Source organism: Dermacentor silvarum, chromosome 2 (assembly GCF_013339745.2).
Source record: "Dermacentor silvarum isolate Dsil-2018 chromosome 2, BIME_Dsil_1.4, whole genome shotgun sequence".
Lineage (NCBI taxonomy): Eukaryota > Metazoa > Arthropoda > Arachnida > Ixodida > Ixodidae > Dermacentor > Dermacentor silvarum.
Genome location: NC_051155.1, coordinates 229,087,663 through 229,105,696, shown reverse-complemented (window position 1 = coordinate 229,105,696; position 18,034 = coordinate 229,087,663). Strand labels below are relative to the sequence as shown.

At 46.0% G+C, this 18,034-nt stretch overlaps 1 long non-coding RNA gene across 1 annotated transcript; it reads left to right on the top strand.

The window, feature by feature from the left end:
• The first annotated feature begins 259 nt into the window (after positions 1-259).
• Positions 260-8,632, top strand: LOC119442828 (uncharacterized). Its single transcript, XR_005190132.2, has 2 exons — positions 260-3,363; positions 8,132-8,632. It is a non-coding gene; the product is annotated as an uncharacterized LOC119442828 (long non-coding RNA).
• Positions 8,633-18,034: the final 9,402 nt, after the last annotated feature.

The window sequence follows — 18,034 nt, the reverse complement described above, 5'->3', positions numbered from 1 at the left end:
GTGACAACAGAAAACTGGCAGAAAAATAGGCGTATTTGGTTGCACGTAAGCAGAAGTGTGTGCAGCAACAAATCAACCACTTCCTTGCACATGGGCATTAAAACGTTAATAAAATTGTGTTTTTTTGGGCACATTCGTTTTTTCGGACATTCGATAGTTTGGACTTATCTACGTTCCCTGTGAAGTCCAAATTATTGGTCGTCGACTGTATTGCAACATTAGCCATTATCATGTCATGGTGGCTGTTCCATCGTTGTCAGTGACACATTTCACAGTGAAAATGTGTTCAATTTGGTCGTGTGCACTTTCCTTGCAAAAGGTTGCTAAACGAGAGCAGCATTCTTTGCGAACACTAATTAAAGCTTTTCAAATAGACTGATTCCCTAATCGCGTTGGATATAGTTTAACTGAATACCACCTGGCATGGGACTGCTTTGCATTAACAATGTAACAGCATGAACTGTGAAACTGGACATTTCTGCAGCTGGGTATAGTTATCTGGCCTACCACCTAAGCATATATTTATGGATTTATACGTGGGCGACATCTTTCACATTTTTGACATGGTGCAGCAATAAAAGTCTGTTTCTTAAGACAATATCGCCTATCTAAAATAGTGAAAAAGTCTCAAACCACACTAAACAAACTTTGCACTTGTGGAAAGGTGTTGAAAAAGGATAACAAGTGGACGCAGTGACCATGTAGACAAGTAATCCAGAGTAATTTATTATTAAATCTGGTTTTCTTTCCAACAGCGCCACTACAGCTTGACATCAATGCATTAACAGGGTCCGTGCAGGTCCTTGAAATCCTTTAAAACCCTTGAAATTGAAAAGTGCGTTTTCAAGGCCCTTGAAAGTCCTGGAATTTTTTTCCTTCCTTGAAAGTCCTTGAATTTCGTGAGCGATGCACTCTGATATCGACATTGTGACCTCCTTTCTGTGGTTGATCGGCGTCGATCTGACAAACTCCCCATTTCAGAAACAATACGCCGGCGCGAGCACACATGGTTCCGTTTTGCAGAACTGCACGAAAAAAAAAAGGCTTCACCGCGTCAAACCACGAACGGAGCGAGAGACCAGTGACGCGCTTCGGTGCTGGCTCGGTTGCCAGTTGCTTTCCTCACCCTATCGTTCGTTTCACTCCGCGCTCATGGGGCTGCCTTGTCCCACTTTCACACTTACGCGCGAGGTGAACCTAGTGAAGCTAAAGAGAGCTATAGTGGAGCAACTTTACCACTGATGCTCAGTGCCTTTGGGTGGAGGTTTGTTATATTATTTATGATAATATAAGTGCAATAACATTACCGTATTTTCCGGTCTATAATTTGCACCTTTGTATAAGACGCACCCCCCTCAAAACGGCAGTTTTTCCGAAAAAGAATGTATAAAGTTGCACCGGTGTATAAGACGCACCTGTTCTTTCGGTAAGTGATTTAAAAAACGTTAGTGATGTTTCGCTCCGTGAAAGTGGGTCACACGCAAGCGTATGGGTGCCATATATTTCCACTCCAGGCGCATTTCTGCCGTCGTGGTTGTCGCGATGTTCCGTATAAAGTCCAAGGGCGATAACATCCTCCCCACGCGCCGTATGCTGTATGCGCGAGTGAAGGCGTGCGACGGTGACCTGAATCACGCACAAGGGAGAAAAGCGGAAAGGCAGCCCGGGAGGGAGGGGGTGAGGGGCTGCCTGTACTTTCGTAGCAACTGCGTAGTTTCCTCAGCGGCGCGCGCCGTATCTTATCTGCAGATGGGACGACTTCGGGGTAGAGCGACTCGCGGTTGGCCTACCGCCGTTTGCGTTGCTGCTCCATCGTTTTCGCACGGCGCTCGGGGACTTTATCACGAGAACCTGGCAGCTCGATTATGCGCACAGAACCCGTAGCAATTAACTCAACCAGCGCGCTTCACATGGCCGTAACATCGGATCTGATTTTGACGGCGAAAAAAAAAAACGTACATAGGTCGCACCGTTCTACAAGACGAAAAATTAAGAAAAAAAACCGTCTTATACACTGGAAAATACGGTATGCTGAATGTTTTGGAAATATTTCATGAACCAACCCAGCTGATACTGCAGAAACCCGAGCAGCTGTTGTGAGCGTTTGTTGTGTTAACTTTTAATATTGCGGACTTGAGAAATGATCAAGACAAGACATGTTTTACAATATTGCAATATACATCTATTTGTTACAATATAATGGATGTGTTGCAAGACTACACTGAATGGTTTGGAAATATTTGGTAAACTTGCCCAGTTAATACTGGAGAAGTCAGAGTAGCAGTCGGGAGCATTCATTGTATTTTGCGAACTTTTTTTTTTGTTATTGTTGTAAATTGCAAAGTGATCAAGGCTAGACATTATTACAGTCATTGGGATATACATTTATTTCTTTTTATTTTGGTGCAATAACCGTATGCTGAATGTTTTGAATATTTTTGGTGAACTTTACCCAGCCTATACTGGAGAAATCTCAGCCGCTGTTGTAGGCGTTCATTTTGTATTGTGATCTTGAGAAGTCATCAAGGCTAGACATTTGTATTATCATTGTGGTATACATTTATTTATGGTAAGTGCAATAAAACTACTTATTTTTGGAAATGTTAGAGTAAAGAAGTTCTACTTTGGATGCCGCTTTGAGTCCTTGAAAAACCTGTGACAGGTCCTGGAAAGTCCTGGAATATCCTTGAATTTTTGCCTTGGAAACCTGTACGAACCCTGAAATTTAACCAAAATTTGCACAATTCCTGCTCATAGTAAAATGTAAGATAAGGCATAATTCCTTGCATTATACTATTTTTATTTAGGCTTATCAGTGAAAAAAAGTGCATTTCGAACCTTTTGTGTGTTTTAATCCTTGTACAATCATAAGGAAAAGTGCTTTGCAATGTGAACCACTGACAAGTTGTTTGTCAGCTTGCTCCTGGTTGTAGATTTCAACATTAGATGGGGGTGCTTTTCAGTGTTTTACTATTTTTACATCACCAAATTTGGCAGCTGTGAAGCAGCAAAGTATTGAACATTGTGGATGTGTGATACTAGCACCATTATGTAGTTTGTATACTTGGAAATGGCTTTTTTAAAAATGTTTTGCTGCGTGTGTCTGCTGAAGTTTTTTTTAGACTGATGTTGTGGTATACATGTGACAGACTTGCACTTGTTTAAATTAAGCACTCTGGGTTAGGTCCTTAATACATTTTATACTTTGCAGTGAAATATTTCACTTGCTTCAGCCTAAACCAGTGTGCTGCTAAGCTGGTTGTGGTCTGACCTACAACTGCGCCTTTTCTTTGCAGGCACAGTACAGCCTGTCCCGTGCCCAGGCATCCTTTAAGTCGCTGGTTCAGATCCACGAGAAAAACGGTATGACTGATTTCTATGTGTGAGACATAGTGATTTTTCAAGTGTTCTTTGCACAGTATTTCTCTGCTTAACAATTTTACCAGTTTCTTGGTCATGTCTGTTGTCAGTATAGCATGTACCATGGACACTGTATACCTGCCAACTTCTACGATTTTATCGTAAAATGCCCCAATTCTAGAGCTTGTTTACGATTGTCGTATTGATGCCAATAATTTCATGACTTTTCATTTGCTTCCTATTTAAGGTTGAAGTGATCTCAACAGAATGCAAATATATAGTCTTCGAATGATTTTTCAGAGCCTTACTTTTTGGACCCGCTAGATTATTCTGACCTACCGGTGGCAGCACGACCACTAAAATGGCGGATGAAATTTTGGCTGTTACTATATGGATATTTCACCAATAAATGTCATGGACATCGATGTTTTTCTCTGATGCAAATAATTTTTTATGCAAATTTTCTGATGTGAATTTTTCTATGCATTTTTGAAGCATCCTTGCGGGTAATTTTTTGTAATGAACTCTCTGTGTTTTCAATAATAAAACAACTTTTAGTATATTTCACAAAATTTTGGTGTTTCTTGGCTTCGGCAGTAGTATTTTTACATTTTATGGTTGGTAGATGTGACACTGCATATTGATCAAAGCAATATAGAACAGAAAGAAAACGGAGCAATATATTTGTTGTACACTGTCTTCAGAGAGGCAGTGTTAATTTTATTTCAGTGTAATTTCGAAAATTTCGTTCATGTTGAACTTATCTTTCACGAGTTTGTGGAACAGTTTTTACACCATCTTAAAGTTATAGGGAAGCCCCAACCTAAACATTTGCAGCTTATGCAGATGTTTAGCATGTGTCGAATGTTAGTAGAACCTGCAGAGAAACATCCGAGGTGAAATATTGGTTTTGTTCCTACAAGTGACTCGAAGTGTGCCACTTTACATTCGATAAACTAGCTCCTTTGCCCAACTGTGCAAGAAGTCGCTTATCAAATTAGGGCTGTGGCACTTCATACCTACGAGTTCAATAATTCATGTGATAAAGAGATTTACTGACGGCAAGCGGCAGGCGAAAAACCAGTTCAGTCGCCAGAGAGCAACGGTCTCGGCGCCAAGAGCTCGTGATCTGCGCTCGCGCCCTACATCTATGAGAGCGCCCCACTACTGCTTGCTCCCTGTTCTTCTTCTTCACTACAATAACCCCGGCGGCGAAGGGGAGCGATCCTGGCGACTCAAGGGGACGCAAGGATGAGAGGGTCGTGATGCGGCTTGAGGCGGCTGACGTGGACCGTGTCGCGACCGAGACGGCGCTTGTCCGAGGAGGGGTTGAGCGGCTCAATGACATAAGTGACGGGAGACCTACGCTCGATGACGCGGTATGGCCCGTGGTACTTGGCAGCAAACTTGGGGGTGAGGCCAGGAGAGTTGAAAGGTATGCGGAGCCAGATGAGGGATCCAACGGCAAAACTCAGCACATGCTCATCGGTGTCGCGGCGATCTTTCTGGAGAGCTTGGCTGTCGGACGTGAACGAGCGGGCCAGCTGACGACACTCCTCGGCATGCTGGGCGACGTCAGAAATTGCACTGAAATCGGAGGCGTCCGGGCGGTACGGTAAAATTGTGTCAAGCGTGGAGGATGGTTCACGGCCATATAAAAGAAAGAATGGTGAAAAGCCCGTCGTAGACTGTGTCGCGGTGTTATACGCATAAGTCACGAAGGGGAGAACGGCGTCCCAATTGGAATGATCAGAATCAATGTACATCGACAGCATGTCACCGAGCGTGCGGTTGAAACGTTCCGTGAGCCCATTCGTTTGAGGATGGTAGGCAGTTGATGTGCGATGAAGAATGCGACAAGAGCGGAGCAGCTCTTGTATCACGTTGGACAAAAACACACGGCCTCTGTCGCTCAGCAGTTCCCGTTGGGCTCCATGACGGAGTATGAAATGGCGCAATATGAAGGAAGCGACGTCACGAGCACCAGCCGCAGGGAGTGGAGCGGTTTCTGCGTATCGCGTCAGATGGTCCACCCCGACAATTATCCAGCGATTGCCAGCAACAGAGCACGGAAGCAGTCCATAAAGGTCGATTCCAATGCGTTCAAAAGGGCGGGCAGGACATGGTAAAGGCTGCAGCTGACCGGGTGTATGGTTAAAGGTCTTTCGTTGTTGACATGCGGGTCAAGAACGTATATATTTACGGACAAATGTGTACATCCCACGCCAGTAGTAGCATTGGCGGCGCCGTTGATACGTTTTCAGCCCGCCAGCATGGGCATGTTGCGGATCAGCATGGAAGTATGCACACACATCGGGTCGCAAGTGCTTGGGTATGACCAGCAGCCATTTACGTCCGTCCTCCAGGTAGTTGCGGCGGTACAAAAGTGAATCGCGTATTGCGAAATGCTTGGCTTGTCGACGAAGGGCAGGGGGTTGGCCAGCGGGTGAAGAGGCGCAGAGAAATGTCAAGAGGGATGTGATCCATGGGTCCTTGCGCTGTTCCGAAGGCATGTCGGTGATGGTCAGAGCATCCAGGGAAAAGTCTACCGCTGAAGGAGGCCCTGCTTCGGATTTGACGGGTGAACGAGAGAGCGCATCTGCGTAAGAATGCTTGCGCCCGGATCGGTAAACGACGCGAATGTCGAATTCTTGAATACGAAGAGCCCATCGACCGAGACGACCAGAGGGATCTTTGAGGGAAGCCAGCCAGCAGAGAGCATGATGGTCGGTTACAACGTCGAAAGGCCTGCCGAACAAATAGGGGCGGAATTTTCCTAACGCCCATACAATCACGAGGCACTCTTTTTCGGTGACCGAATAATTCGCTTCCGCCTTGGTGAGGGCGCGGCTTGCATAGGCCACAACATACTCAGGAAAGCCGGGCTTGCGTTGCGCGAGAACTGCACCAAGACCGATACCACTGGCGTCAGTATGTATTTCGGTTGGCGCAGCAGGGTCATAATGGCGTAGCACGGGGAGCGAAGTAAGTAGGCGGCGCAGTGTCGCAAATGCGTCGTCGCAGGCCGGTGTCCAGTGGGAAAGGTCGCTGGGGCCGGCGAGGAGCTTCGTAAGCGGTGCGATGATGGAGGCGAAATTTCAAGCAAAGCGACGTAAATAGGAGGCCAAGCCGACAAAGCTTCGAAGTTCTTTGAGGGTAGAAGGCTTCGGAAACTCGGCAACAGCACGTAGTTTTTCCGGGTCAGGGAGAATGCCATCTTTGGAGACGACGTGGCCGAGGATGGTTAGCCGGCGAAGCCCCAAAGTGACATTTCTTCAGGTTGAGTTGAAGGCGTGCGTTTGTAAGGCAGCGGAGAATTGTGCGTAAACGAGAGAGATGTGTAGCGAAATCGGGAGAGAACACGACGACGTCATCCAGATAGCACAGACATATCTTCCATTTCAGACCGCGTAAAATGCCCAATGTTGCCCAATAGTAGCCCAATGTCGAGAGTGTGCCATCTGCTAGAAATGGTCCCTCTGCCTACAGTTGTATAAAATTTGTTTTCATGGCTGAGAAGTTCTCCGTTCTCGTCAGTGATAACATTTGCTTTACTCATACCAAGCACATGATGTTTTAAGGTATAATCTACCCACCACCAGTCTTTTTTAGGTCATGAAACTCCAGCCTTAGCTTAAGACAGCCGGGCTGCCAGGGGTGCTGCAGTCTGAGAAAGGGCATCCATCAGCAGCGGCCATTGCAGGCGCCCATTCTTTTTTTTTTTTCTGATGCTCTTTGGTTCGTTTCTTGTTTCATTTTGTCGCAATTTCACCGTTGCAGTTGATATTCATACTTGAATATATGAGCATGCCTTCTAATTTAAGATGAACCCCAGATAAAGAGTCAATAATGCAATGTACAGCTGCCAGGAGACACATGGTGCAATTTTGCATGTGATCCATTGTAGTCCGACTTACCGCATACAGTGATTCGGATCACATTTGGAACAGATAAGCTAGCAGCGCTGCAAATGGCAAGCCTGAATGCTCGCTCTGAATACTTGGTATCTTCGCCAAAAAGGACGGAGCACAACGGTGCTCTGTCTGGAGCGTCGCCTTTGCTGACAACTGCCGATCGGTCGATGATCACTGGGGGCCAGCAGGCCTAGTTTGCTGTTGGATCCACAGCCGACTGTGCTTGTAATCCCACTGCAGCTTGTGATAAAACGCTTATGTACAGCTAAACCTCACAATAACAAACTTTAAATAGCAAAATTCTCTATATAATCAAGTATTCAACTTTTTGTCCTTGGAACACTATGTATTTTGAACCCTGAAATAACTGTCCATTTGTGACTTCAATACTGTATAGCTAAATTTCACTGCCACTGTGAACGAATACCAAAGCAATAAATGGAAGCTGCCGTGGACACAGAGTCAAATGTGATCAAAAAAGATGGCAAATGGTCAAATGAGCGATTTTCTTCTAGCCCGGCTGAGCTCAACGTGCCTCTCTTGGAGGTAATATGCTGCGTGTGCTAAGACTAGGCGAGCCGAGATGACTACGGGTTCATGTGCCCTGTCCTCCCGTGCATTTGGTGATTGAGGTCGTGTAATCTGGAGTTTCTGAAATGCTTTGAAGCGAGAGGCAAATGAAGCGTTCGCTGTACTTGCATAAACATACTGCCTTGCACAAGAGTTCACTCGCGTTGCTTGCACAGACAGATTTGTTAACAGGATTGTTACTTTCCTGTTGTGTTTGATTTGTCTATTACAAAACGACATCCTACTCTTGTCATAGGTCTCTCTGTTCTTTCTGTCTGTGCTTTCAGGCTGGTTCACTCCTCCGAAGGAAGACGGATGAGTGCATTGGAGCTGCCGGATGTACATAAAGAAGTAATGGCGTCTCCATGGTCGCTGTTCCTTTCTTTCCCCCCCTTGTCAGTCTCATTATTTGGATGTGTAAAAGAGGGTGAACAGAAGAGCCTGTCCACAACTTCTGGGTCGTAAAGATAGTGCCCGCTTCGTACAATCGGGACAGAAGCACACATTGCGACCAAGACTGCCGCAAGCCCTCCTTTGTTTTAAATTGTTTTGTGTAGAGTTGATGAAAGTTCCTGTTTGTTGCACACACACATACACGAGAGACACACACAGTTGCATCGCTCCCCTTCCTGTGCCCATCCCAGGGACTGCTTTGTCACACGCCCCACACTACCCAATGGACTTCTTCCCCTGCCGAATGTAATGTTCTTTATTCATTGGTTTTCCTTTGCAGTTTCTTTTTTTTTTTTAGTGTGATAATAAAATGAAAAAGAGAAGGGAGAACCAAACTCCTGCATTGTTGTGTGGAATTTCTTATACAGCAGACTTCCGTTAATTTGACTCTGGCGATCTGATTTTTTGGTTAATTCGATCTCTACCGAAGGTCTCTGCCGGCGCCCATGCAATTCTGTGGGCTCAAACTTTTGTTATTATGATTCTAAAATTGGCCTTTGCCGGATAATTTGAGCTTGACCAGCCAGCACACTTGCGCCTGACCCCTATGGTGACCCCAAATAGCGAGCCCCTGAGTGGCAGCGTCTCTGGATGGAGCTTGGGGACAGTGAATGCGTAACATATGTCCCCTCCAGTCGAAAACACCCATTTTTGGCCTGTCCTAGAAAGATTTTCAAGCAGTTACTATGGCTCGCAATATTTGATTATGGCATTTAACCAAATCTATCGCTTGCCTTTCTTTTTTGAAAAAAAAAAAAAAAGGCTGAAAATTGCCGGCACGGTGCAATCGGACACGAAACCAAAATCACCTTTGCGGCGTTCGTATGCTTTACCGCATCAAACAGATGTACTGTGCCAAAGCTTGACTTAAAAAACTGTGCGGCGAAGCTGACTTTAGGAAACCGGGTGCTATAGTGCAACCCATTAGACCCTTCGCCATTGTCCTTGCTAAAAAATCAGGTGCACGCTAGATCTTGTTTTTCGTTTTGGAGCTTTAATGTCATTTCTATGTTTATAGTTTGGACACACGAAGTTGGCGCGCATTTCGTTTCATGTTAGAATCGGGCAAATACTACCAAATGAATCGGTGGTGTGTTCTGGCCTTTTTTCTGCATCTTGTTTAATTCGACCCGCCAGATAATTCGATCAATTTCCTCAGTCCCGTGAGGGTCGAATTAACAGAAGTCGACTGTACATATGTGTGTCGTCTGCGGTCTTCCATAGGTGTTAAGGGATAGGCATGTGTGGATAGGCATGTCTAACCAGGTGCCCCCCAAACCCACTGTCAGAAGTAGGGAGGTAAAGTAGGTCATTTGCCTCCCTGCTTTTGAATGCGGGCACTGTCTGCTACACACTGGAAAATCAAAAAAGAAAATGAGGCGAAGCTGTGAATCGCATAGAATAAAACCACGCAGAACCCATCTCGCGATGATTTGACAGCAATGCGATTAGCATTTACGCAGTGTAGTAACACACTGATTGCTGAATATAAATCTGTAGTAGTCATCCTGATACTTCCGTTACTTTGGTTATATGCGACATACACCGGCAGTGGCATCAGCTCACTTTGCTATGGCACTAGCTTGAAAAGTTCGCCCATGAGTACGAACGAGCAACGACTGTGACTCGATGAAATGAAGGGATGAAGTCGATCGAAGGACAATGATGGCAGTGACGACAGTAAGGTGAGGAATCTGAAATGACGCTGGTATTGACCCTTTTCGCGGCGATCTCGTGGGCGCTGCCATGTTTGATCACGTGGGGACGCGTCTATTGCTTGCCTCAACTGCCTCCGTTGACTCCTTGTTTACTATGGAAGCGTATGACGCCGGCGCGGCTTAGAAAACCTGTTTTCGGAGATATCGTAGACGGTGACTAGGTGGACAACACGAAGCTTTGATCACAGCTTCAGAGAACATGCAAAAGCGATTTCGGAGCTGGCTATGTCCAAACGGCGCAAGCAGCGTATAGGGTGCTTGTTCTAAAAGCGGGGCTAAATATGTATTACAAGCTATCCAAACATTCCGCTCATGAATTCAGTCAGGATTAGTGTGCTTTGTTCTTTATTCGGCAAATATTTTGAAGCAGTGGCTTATCAGTTTCTGACTCAGTGAAGTTTCTCGGTGCGGCCACTATCTGATTATTTTCTGCCTAATCGCTCGCGGGTGTGCTCAGTTCAGATATATTTGTTCTTGCTGCGCACAAGGCTTGAAACGTAGCTGTTTTCTACATTGTAATACCTTGTAGCAAATATATATTGCAGCTAGTAACTCGCTTACTCTTGTGGCCCGTCACGAAACATTCAGCTTCGACCATTCGTGCGCCATCGGTGTAGTCCGTCATTTATTGTGCGTATACAGTGCGCATATATTCAAGTGTGCGCCCATTCACTTATTCCTGCCATTTGGGACAGATGTGTATAGATAACGTGCGCGAAACTTACTATGACAGGAAGCGGCGCTACTCCCTTTGTCATTGTTTAACGAGTGGGACTCACTCTTGCCGAAGTTCTGGGGATGAAGCCCTTTCTTTGAAGGTTAGCGATACAAGGCTGGCGGATGAGCAAATTTCTGTATCCTCGAGGAGAGCCGTACATCACGAAGTGCCGGTAACACGTTCGGACAGTTGCAGCAGCGGTACGCGAACTTGGCCACACCGATTCATTCTATTCCTTAGCGTGCCAGTCACTATTTTTGCAGCCAACTACTGCACACGTCTTCAATCCACATGATTCAATCTAGCATGATTGGAGCACAGTGTGTTAGCGAAAACTCAGTTGCATTTCCGACAGCTGATCGCACAGAAGCAAGGTAGAAGCGGTAATGGTTTCGAATTCGTGCGCGTTTGCTGAGGAGAGGTATGGATGGATGGAGGAGGCTGAACCCTTTAAATCGGGTGGTGGCACACGCCACCTAACCATGACTATTAACATATCTTGTACCTTGTGGTGGGTGAAATTTCACCCCTGCCTTGATTTTAGCCACCAATCAGATAACCTCCGTTTGGTTATTTCTACCCGCTTAAAGTCTATTTGCCTCCACTGTCCCTAAACCTCAATGCTTTGAAAAAATCAGCCCCGTTGCTTTGCACTGTAGGGTTAAGCCCTTTACATAAAAGTATTAGGTGTTCAGCCGTTTCCTCTTCCTCTCCACACGCACCGCACAGCGTGTCTATACCTTGGTGCTTGACTCGGTACATTTTAGTCCGCAATACTCCCGTCCTGGCTTCAAACAACAAAGAGCTTCCCTTAGAAATATCATAGATATTTTCTTTGGTAATTTCTTGCTTGAAAGTTCTGTATGTTCCCAGTGCTGATTTCGTCTGCATCCCTGTGTTCCATAGACCCCTCTGTGTTTCTTTAACCTTTTTTTAACCTTTAACCGCTGTTTCCTGGTTTGCACCCCTCTCAATTGCAGTCCAAATATTTGATTGACAATTTTCTGGTCAGCTTCCTCCATTTTATGTCAACATTACTCATGTACAAATAACTGAAAACTCTACTTGCCCACCGCTTTTCTGCCATTTCTCTCAATCGCTCCTCAAATTCTATCTTGCTGCTAGCTTCCCTGCCCTCGAATGACGTCCATCCCATGTCACCCTGTCCCCCCTGATTTGGTGTATTTCCGTGTGCTCCCAAAGCAAGCCTACCTACCCCTCGCTGCTTAACTTCCAACCTTGCTCGAACCTCTTATCTCATGCACAGGACCGCATTGCCGAAAGTCAAACTAGGGACCATCACCCCTTTCCAAATCCCTCTCACCACTTCGTACCTATTGTAATTCCACAGTGCCCTATTTTGCATCACAGCTGCATTCCTGCTACCTTTAGCCGGTACATATTTTTCATGTTGCGTTAGGTACTCAGCCCTATTGTTTGTCCACACTCCAAGATATTTGTACTTATCCACTACCTCCAGCGTAACCTCCTGTATCCTATGCTCGCTGCCCTGATTATCATTGTTATGACTGCCGATTTTTCTTTACTAAACTTCAAACCTAAGCTATCTCCCTCTTTACCACAGATGTCCATTAATCCCTGCAAGTCTTCCTTGCTGTCCGCCATGAGTACAATGTCATCCGCATACATCAGTCCTGTGTAATCCATGTGTAATCCAGTCCTGTGTAATCCATTCTCCTTGCTTGAAAAAGGATAGGTTGAAGCGAAGTCCGCTCCTCTCTAATTTTTTCTCTAATCCTTGTAAATACAGCATGAACAACAAAGGTGACAGAGGGCACCCCTGCCCAAGCCCCTGCTGTATCTCTATAGGCTCAGATACCTTGTTTTCCCATTTTATAAGCACCTTGTTACTTTTATAGATATCTTTTAAAAGATTACTTACTCCATCTTCCACATCTAGAGTGCCCAGTATGTCTCACAAATCCTTTTTCCTGACAAACACTGTCATAGACGCTCGAGCTAACGCGTTCTAATAATATCACAATAGAGCAGTGGGAGGCACAGCTCGCCCGTTCCGACTTGGCAGGACAAAAGTCAATAGAGAGGGATCTATGGAAAACAGGGATGCAGACGAAATCAGCACTGGGAACATACAGAACTTTCAAGCAAGAAATTGCCCAAGAAAATATCTATGATAATTCTAGGCGAAGCTCTTTGTTGTTTGAAGCCAGAACGGGAGTATTGCGGACTAAGATGTACCGAGTCAAGTACCAAGGTATAGACACGCTGTGCGATGCGTGTGGAGAGGAAGAGGAAACTGCTGAACACCTCATAATTTTCTGTAAAGGGCTTAACCCTACAGTGCAAAGAAACGGGGCTGATTTTTTCAAAGCATTGAGGTTTAGGGACAGTGGAGGCAAAATAGACTTTAAGTGGGTAGAAATAACCAAACGGAGGTTATCTGATTGGTGGCTAAAATCAAGGCGGGGGTGAAATTTCACCCACCACAAAGTACAAAATATGTTAATAGTCATGGCTAGGTGGCGTGTGCCACCGCCCGATTTTAAGGGTTCAGCCTCATCCATCCATCCATCGAAACTCCAGCGCTGATTCTCTGCTTTCACTCTCTCTCAGCTCTCTCCCCCCCCCCAGCTCGGCGAAGCTGCGGACGACGGAATGATCATTATAGCGAGGTTCTAACAGCTCCGCTATAAAATTCGTTGGCCCTTCCACTCCGTGAAGATGGTTAACGAGCGAAGCTGAAACGTCCGGCCCCGGTGTTTATCACTGGGCTGTTCCATAGATCCCTCTCTGTTGACTTTTGTCCTGCCAAGTCGGAACGGGCGAGCTGTGCCTCCCACTGCTCTATTGTGATATTATTAGAACGCCTTAGCTCGAGCGTCTATGACAGTGTTTGTCAGGAAAAAGGATTTGTGGGACATACTGGGCACTCTAGATGTGGAAGATGGAGTGGGTTCCCCAGGGTTCATTAAAGTATTTCTCAATTATGAGGTTACACACACGTTCGGCTGCGACGGAGAGAACGACTTCACTGATGGTATGCCCGCAGTACGCCGTTGTCGCTTGTGTTCGATGTCTCGAGTTTGCTCGGCGACGTGGTTAGCAGCATTCGCCCGCCATTGCCGCTTGGCGGCGCTTGCGATTCGTTGACAATAAATTGCTTCAAAATTAAATCTGTTCGTTACGTAAGACAATGAATGGCTCACACCCCCGTAAACGTGGCCTACGCATTACGACGACAGAAGAGAAGTGAAATTCTACGCTCAGTCGCTGGAACGATGAGCGGCAATGCAGCTAGCTTTGCATGGAAGAAGACGACGAACATGGGAGCAGTGGCACGAACCCGTGCCGAGCACGAGCACTAGCGCAACCCGAGGGGCGCCAATTGACGAGCCAGCTGCGGAAGAAGATAAAGAAGACGACGACGCTCAAGCCAATGCTGATGATGATAGTTTTCTGTACACAGGCGATTTCGCCTAGGATATACGATTTCGCCTAGACATATAAAGCTTCGTTTTAAAAAGCTCTCGCAAGTATTGCTCAGCGATATTCAGTGTTTGTTGGGACAAATACCTTAACGGCAGCAAATATAGGTCAAACTGAGCTAGCTTTATGGCGGCAGAAATGGAAGCGCGAGCTTGATGGATGGATGGATGGATGGAAAACTTTATTAGGGTCCTTTAGGCCGCGCGCTATAGCGCGCAGCGGGCCGCTCCCACGTCGGAACAGAGAGGCCGAGCCTATCTGCCGCGTCGCGGGCCCGTTGGACAGCCCGTAACTGTTCTTAGAGGTTGGGGCCAACGTTACTAGACTAGTCTAGTAACGTTGGTTGGGGCTGCGTAGAACCACATCCCAGCGTGAAGAAGTGTTGCTTTCATCGCCGCGTAATGCGGGACACCGCCAGAGCATGTGAGGTAAGTTCGCTAAGTCATTGCATAGTGCACATGCATTTGTTGTCTGAATTTCGGGGTAAATCTTGTGAAGAAGTAGGGGGTTTGGGTATGCCCCCGTCTGTAGAAGTTAAAGACGGAATGGAAATTCCCACTACTGCTGTTGGGGCCCTGGGCGTGTGCGACAGGGAAGTCTTTCCTTTAATCCATACATTCCTGCAGACACGTGCCACCCTACCTGTGAGTGTTGCCAGTGCCGAAAGGTCTTTCTCTGCTCTATACGCCGTTTGAAGACTTGGATGCGTTCTCGAATGAGCGAAGGGCCCTTGACTGGACTGGCATTGTTACATACAGATACTCATAGGGACATTGCCATGGACACGGCAAAAGTAATTGAGCACTTCGCAACCAAAGATAGCGGAGTCTCATAGGCGCCGACTACGCGGGAGGGGGGGGGGGGGGGGGGGCGATCCTGCTCCTAAAATGTCATTACCGGAGTCCGGTTACCCAAATCGTTTATGGTTTCTTTTGAGTTGCCTCTACCTCTTCCCTTAAAATGTTATTGTGGCTAAACGCGAACTGTATCATTGTTGATGCGGACGTGCACGGCTTTTATATATACTTTCGCTTTATTTCTGCAAATACTGGCTATAGGAAAACAGGCGCATTAGACGCACCAACGGCGGCTACCTGATCCGTATTTTTTCACTTCAACAGACACATTATGCACAGACACATTATATTTCAATGTGTACACAGGACAAAGTTTATTATATTTTTAAAGATAAAGAGGTCGCCAACTAACAATTATTTCTAATGATATGGATAGCCTATGTCTAGAGAATGAATATGTCGCTGTATGTTCAACTCGCTACAAATTGCTTCGCGTGCTTTTTTCGACACTGAAAGAGACCTGGGGCGCTATAACGTAAAATGATTCCAAACCGTTTTGATTCCAAACTCCTGACGTCGAACTTACGTAACCACCGACGCAAGCATCGGGCGGTCACCCGCAGCGTTGTCTGAACAACCCAATCAAACACTCTCCTCGTTTATAGGATGTCACCTTTGTTCACTTTCAAAACCAATAACATTGTCTACACTCAGCGGTTTCTCTTATCTAATTATCTGACAAGAGGAGAGGAGCATGCTTTCAAAACCAATAACATTGTATACACTCAGCGGTTTTTCTTATCTAATTGGCTGACAAGAGGAGAGGAGCACGCTCTAGTGGAGAGGGTTTCGATGGGGCCGAGCCAGCACAGTGAAAATAGATAACCGCATGAAGAGGGTGGTGCCGGCATCTCCGATTGGTCCGCTTCGTCTTACTTAGCTAGCGGTGGCTGTTCGAAAATCGCGGCGGCGTGAAACGGAAGGATAAGAATGCCGCTAAAACGGATCCTCGACAAGGAAGAGTTGACAGAGCGATGTCGTATGCATGCCGAAAGGGCTCGATAACGTTTTACTGCCACGCAAAAAGGTTTATCATGCGCAAATAAATACATGCTCACCGGCAGGTGCGAGTAGCGAGGGCCTGAGCGATCGGCGGGCAGCCATCTTTGATTCCTTTCGGAACGGGGCAGTCTGTGGTTATTCAGAAAAATTTTCAGTTTTGTTCGGCATATTAATGCATTTTTTTCGCGTACACGTCACTTTGACGTGGTGAGTTTTCGCGGTTTTGTGGCGTCGCGTGACAGACAGGCGAAGTGGGCATAGCCAGAAAACATTGGACCAGTAGCAGAGAGCTACTGCTGAAAAGACATCAAATCAGGAATGATTATTTTTATTTTGTGCTGTTTATTCATGCATAATCAGTGTGTACACGTTATATCAGATGGGGAGCTATTGCGGTTTTCGTGACGTCGCGTGACAGACAGGCGAAGTTGGGAGCGGCCCGAAAATGTTTTGAGCAATCGTGGAGGCTGATTGCAGAAATTGGAATCAAAACAGTTTGGAATCATTTTACGTTATAGCGCCCCTTCAGTGACCCCCTTCGGCAGAGTCTTTTACCAACGGTGTGTGAAATGCACGTGAATGATATGTGTCTCAGCATTGCTTTTCTTTCCTGTAGGTAATGCCAGCGACTCTTGGAAAAAAAACTATGATAATTTACAACATTTATTGGAGATGAAAACATCACAACGTGCATGCAGAGGTCATAAATATATATAATTAACTTAGTAACCGAAGTGAGGACAAGCCGGATTCACTCGAAATCAGAATCAATAGCAGTCACTGCGCAGCGGAGCTTTTACTAGGATTCAGAAAAAAAAAAAAAAAAGAGAGAGAGACTGCAGTTTCGCCGTAAAGGCGAAGCAGTATTAGTGATAGCGAAGCATAAGACAATTACACGAAGGAAGATTCTTCCCGTATAAATCCGTGTAAGAGCCGCACCCCCAACTCGAAAGCAAATATTTTTTAAAAGTCCAACCGAGAAGCAATCGCGTTCAGCGCTGATTCCGATCGCGCTCTACTGCGAATTTTCCTGCGCTGCGTACTTTCGTGCGTCGCCAACTATATATATATATATATATATATATATATATATATATATATATATATATATATATATATATATATATATATATATATATATATATAAGGTCGGCTACAACTTAAAAAGACAGGAGAGGCGCACCACCCTGATCACTGAAGCGCAGCAGCCGATTGCAACCGCGACTGAAGAAATAATCCCGCTGACGCGACTCGGCCCAGCTCGAAGCGCGGTCTGCCATGTCCTCCGTCGGCGGGGTCACCGGCCGTCCGGCTCATGACTTCAGTATAGAGTGCGCGCCCTCTAAGGTTGTACACGACTATAGATGGCGAGAGGAGGCGATCGCGGAGGTTTACGGCGGATTTCATACTCGTAGTTAGAAAAATTAGATAAAGTGGCCCGGTCCCATGTAAGGTTCGTCAAAATTGCGGCAAAAAAGTGCGGCCGTTACACGAGTCTGTACATTGGTTACATCGCCTATATGAATTGTAGTAACATTTACTTACTAATTAAAATAATGAACATCGTGCAATGCACGGACCATGTAAATCTGTAAATATCTCGCTGGATGACCACGACACTTACGCTTGTAAGTGTAAGTATAAGGCTCGCGGGGAGACAGTGCACGCGAAGGGACTAGACATCTCGGATGGCCCAAGCTTGAACTCGGCGCAGATTAACTTCAAAATAAAGCGCGTGACCAGCGTATGTATGGCAGAGGTAGGAAAAGTAGGAGTTGAGGACCCGTGTGTTCAAGCTGCTAGGCGAAAAAAGACTCCACGCTGCTATCAAGAAGGTTCCTCAGCTCACGTGTTTTCATCAGCGGGTGACATGTACCGCCAGAGGTTCTATGAAGTATTTGACACAGTGCTGTCTTCGTTAAACAACAGGTATCCCCCTGATATGGGGCAGCGTATGTCCCACATTGAGCAGCT